The sequence below is a fragment of the Acyrthosiphon pisum genome, chromosome X (assembly GCF_005508785.2).
Source record: "Acyrthosiphon pisum isolate AL4f chromosome X, pea_aphid_22Mar2018_4r6ur, whole genome shotgun sequence".
Taxonomy (NCBI): Eukaryota; Metazoa; Arthropoda; class Insecta; order Hemiptera; family Aphididae; genus Acyrthosiphon; species Acyrthosiphon pisum.
In genome coordinates, this window is record NC_042493.1 from 21,829,858 (window position 1) to 21,835,391 (window position 5,534).

A 5,534-nucleotide genomic window follows, 5' to 3' on the forward strand; every position below is an offset into this window, starting at 1 on the left:
TACCAAAAACGCATTTTTAATAAACCAATACACCTTTCTATAAGACATTGAACATGCTTGAATCGATGATTATATCTTGCTTCGGCGGTGTTTGGTTCATAGTGATTTAGTGGTGTCATAAGCCATGCTCTTAATGGATAACCGGAATCTCCTATAAGATTCAAATAGGTAGTTTTTATTTCTATAATAATATGCTATTATATATTGCATTTATTTTTATGTTTACCTAATAAATAGAACCCAGGTTCATGATTGAATATACGTCTTAAAGTTGGTTCTAGCTGACAGTTATTCCAAATATAGGCATCATTGACACTTCCAGGAAATAGAGAACATATGTTCAAAATTTTCATTTTACTATCACATACCTATCAAATCACAATTTTTTTATTATTCATTAAAATTTATTTATTTTCTTCTCATGAAAAAACTTACAAGTTGGACATTTATACTATGATAATTTTTACGATTAACATAAATATATTCAGGATGAATTGCATCATGCGTTGGAGGAGGAAAAATAGCAATGTGGGTACAATCTATTATACCTACAATCCCAGGAAAATTGAACTTCCTGAAAAATCTAATAAAACTGTATCTATAAAGGATGTTAATTATTTTTTTTAATTGCTTCCTCAAATGACCAAAACTACAATTTATAAAATAAACATTTAAATAATGAGCTTACTCTTCTCTAACTAGACGAAGTTCCTGAAAATTAGAAGGATATTTCACCCAAGAGTTAAAAATTGTCGGTTCATTTAAAGCATTGACAACTTCTTCCAAAGCTCTTGATACTGATGGTTGTGAAACTGATGCAAAAATACCATTTCCCGTTGGTAGCTGATAACTTCCAGTCGCAAAAAAGTTTAAAGCTATAAGTATCTAAACATTTAAGTATAAAGGTTATAACTATTGTACAATATAATCATGGGCATATATTGGTATAATTATCAGTGGGGGCTGTATAGGAATAGACAAATATACCATTCCAAAAACTTCTTATCTTTAACAGGAATTAATAAGAAAGAGAACATTTTCTAGAAAAAATTAAAAAGATAAATTTAAAATGTAGGTATTTGCCTTTGTTGGAATATCAAGAGCTGAAGAGCGAGTAGGTTCTGTCATAAAAGGGTTTAAAATATCAATTAGACTAGGGTAACTTCACCAGTGAATGAACACTTTACGTGTTATTATTTGATCTCTCACTTCATAAAATCATTAAAAATACAATTTTTTGGCTGTATTTTTAATAATGATTTTAAAATTCTTATTAAGAATTTTAATTTTAGTTTATATACTGAAATTGTAATATATTTGTAAAAACATTTTATTAATTTAAGTATGATTACATAAATCTGATTTACCAATGAATGAACACTAATATTTTGGGAATGAACATTCAAATTCCAATGAATGAACAGATAGGTATTTTAAAATAAAAATATTTGAAAACAACTTAAAGAATTTTAATTTTATTTCTTCTGAAGGTTACCTACCTTATTTAAAATTTAAAAATTTAAAACAAAATTAAAAATTATAAAACCGAACTAAAAATTATAAAACAGAATATATTTATAACAGTTAATAGCTATTAGGTAATTAACAAATAAGAAATTCTAATCTTAAAAATACGTTGTATCACAAACTTAAAATTAAATAACTATGGTAATAACTGGTACTGTCCTGGGTAGTTAGATTATATCTTTAGTAACTAGGTAACTGCTTTGGTAACTATTTTGTTTTTCTCAACTCTGTTATTTCAGGTACACGGAATATTTTTTCTTCCGCGTTTACTAAAGAAGGCTCTTCGATTTTCTGTATAATTGAACTTGTAGGGTACCACAACACATCTTTGATTTCTGGCCACTTCCACTCTGCTTCAACCATAACCATTGCACTTATTTCATACATTTGTATTTTTTTTTTTACTTTTCTAATTATACTGGGAAAATATTCTTTTTCATACTCAATAATAACATAGTCTCCGACTTTATAATCACATAAAATATAGTTTGTATTTTTCTTAAATTTTTTTGGCGGAACTACAGGTTCAGAGTCAGAGTCAGATGTAGAATCGTTATCACTACTTTCCTTTTCATTTGCTGCAATTTGTTTTTCTTCGGCAAGTTTTTGTTTTTGTATTCTTATTTCTCGTCTTTTTTTAATTGCTTCTTCCTTTTCTTTTTTCTCGGTTTCTTTTTCTTCTTGAATGTTTCTCCACTGTTCAGAAGTTATGGCATAAGGTACAGGAGGTTTACTATTTTTTTTGTTAGGATTGATCATTTCAGCACTTGTTGGCCACGGCATATGTTTTAGCCATAAGTCATCTAAACTAGTACTAACCTCCGTATAGCAATTTCCATTGGTTTCCTGTAGATCTAGTTCATTTGTCACATTTTTGTCGGTTGAATATGTAACTTGTGTTTCTAGGGTTATATTCAATGGATCAATATCGCTAGTGTTGTATAATATACCATCAATTTCAATTGGAATGTCTAAAATGTTTAAGTTTGATAACGAAATATCGGAATTTGATAGCGTATTCTCGATTAGTTGTTCCACTGGCTCTGTATTACATTCAATCATTCCTATTCTTTCATCACATATATTTAAAAGTTGTTCTAAATAATTTGGCTCTTTTTCCAAATTATTTTTACCCATGTTTGCTTCTAATAAATAGAGTAAAGTTTTTTTTGTGGTGATAAAATCAGACTTTGTCGGTACCCAAGATGAAGATGCTACTGGTTGTTCATTGCTATTTAAGCTATCGTGTTCACTATTATTACTGCAGACCTCTTTAAAACGATTAGAAATGCATTTGTTGTAATTTACGGCATCAGGATTGAATGGGTATAGACCACAAACACGAAAACCATTTATAATAGATTCAATAGTAATATTATCAAATGCTTTTTTAAATAGTGTTCCGAAATTAGATTTAGTTATAATTTTCGCGTGTCTATTAAAGCGTTCTTCATCATTATCTTTTTTATTTTCACGAACAACATTTTTCCAAAATGATTTTAATGGCTTGAATATTGATACATCACATGGTTGAAGAATGTGTGTGGCATTTGGAGGTAGACAAAAAATGTGTATTTCTTTTTTAACACAATACTCAGATAGTTCTAGACTAAGGTGACTTTTATGCCCGTCAAGAAAAAGTAACACAGGAAATTTAACTTGTCTTTGAACCAGATTATGATAGAGAGAATTAGCAATATATTCGAAAAATGCAGGTGAAACCATCCAACCGCTATCAGAACGACCTATGACATAGTTTTCGGGTAATGTACTTGCAATTAATTTTGGTATCCTTTTATAGGGGAACATTATCAATGGTGGAAATTTATAGCCATCTGCGGAAAAAGTGCATAATACTGTTATACATTCTTTTTCTGAACCTCCACATATTTCGTAAAAATCTGGCATTTTTTTAGGACAGAGAAGTTTACCACTAACAGGACATGTTTGCATGCCTGTTTCGTCACAATTGATAATTCTAGCAGGGTCATCAAATATATCCGTACAATTTTGTTCAGTTATAAACTTTTGGACCTCACAAAACCATTCCCTTATCTTTTCTTCAGTGACTGCAGCACGAGCTTTCGATATAATTTCGGTATTTCGTTTGGTTATTTCACTATGTCTTTTCAAAAACAGCTCAAACCATTTAGAGCCAGGACGATTATTTGTAAAGGGATTAGGTCTTTTACATGCATTTAAAACAAGTTGAACAGAATCCTTTACTTCCTCTGGATGAACCGGAAATCCAACTTTAGCAGTGCTAACTTACCAGTTTACTATTCTAGTCTCTTCTTCGCAAGTTAAAACGGTTTTTGGCCCTAATTGACGACTTAAAGGTACTTTTTTATTTATTTTGTTACTCAGGGTACTCTTGGGAATATTATACAATTGAGATGCTTTATTTAAAGACAAATCTTTACTATTCACTGCATTTATAGCTACTAACAAATCATTTTCAGTGTAATTAAATCTGCAATATTTTTTTTTTGCTACTGGATCCATTTTAAACTAACCTCTAGGTATATCTGCCTACAAATTAAAAAAAAGAGACAAAATTTAAAAATGATTATATATATATATATAATAATATATATATATATAAATAGCTACCTAATCAAAATTATTAATTACCAATAAATAATTATTCATAAATTATAAATTTTGAGCAGGCGTGTTCATTCATTGGAAAACGTAATCGTAATGATATTCCAATGAATGAACACCCTGTTCAATCACTGGCTAATCATCATATACAATTCTTTGTGCGAACACGCAAAAAAACAGTCAAAAAATATTTAAATCATTAATTTGAATGCAAATTCAAACTCTACGGATACAATACTACAAAATGGTATACTATTTCTTACCTTTAGTATTCAATTAACCGTAAATAATTACGTTTATTTGATAACAAGTTTCGATAATCCTTATAAGAAACGTTGATATGTGAAAGTGATAAAAATTGGAGGGAAAAAAAGTAATATCATTATTTCCCAAGGATTATTGCCAAAGTCGGTCGCACAGTGTTGCCATCTTTGAATATTTATTTATATATTTAAATTATCGGTTTATATTAAATCACTATGTACACTTAGTTATAACAAATAATTGCACAAGGTGTTCATTCATTGGTATTGTTCATTCACTGGTGAAATCACCCTATGTACTATTATTTTAGAAAGTCTAAAGTTTCTAACAAAATCCTTGTCGCTCAATGCAAAAGCATCAATTCTTTTGGTAAAACTTCTTCTAGCGGTTTGTGCGTCTGCTTGCAATTCGAAAAGCGCGATTGAAAATGTACTGACTAGTAGCACTATCTAGTGGTCTCTTCAACTTATTTTAACCACGTAAATTTCTTAATTATGAAAACTAAGTATTTATACAGTGGCGTCATTTCAGTTTTCAATAGAGGGGGGCAAAGGTTTTGACCGGCCCGAAAGGGTAAAAAAACTGCTCGCCTCGATCGCAACCACATATTAACTGCTTACATTTTTTTATGGTACCCTTTTTAATTTTTATTAACTATAGGTAACATAATTTTTAAATAAAAGGTAGCAGATATTTTAGAAAAACAATTATATACTTCTATCAGTTAAAAGTCTACAAACTATTATATGGCAATATTTATATTGATAAACAATAATATTAGTAGTTTATTATAGGATATCTTCTTTTTTTTATTTCTAAAAATATATATCAACTGCATTATCTACAAATCAATTTTACCTGATTCATCACTTATAGCCTATACTCTATTACTCTTATATAGGTATACGATATATTCACAAATTAATATTATCTTAAATAATAATAATATATATTTTTTTTTATTGCTTGCTTTCTGGCTCAGCCGCTCAAGTTTTGTCTGTTTATAAAACATACCAGAAATTATTTTCGATTCTTGAGCAGTTTACGGTAATTTTATATTTTTAGTCACACCACCTATTTATTTTTTTTAAGTCATATTTTGCCCAAATTAAAAGATTAATGTAAACACGCGTCAC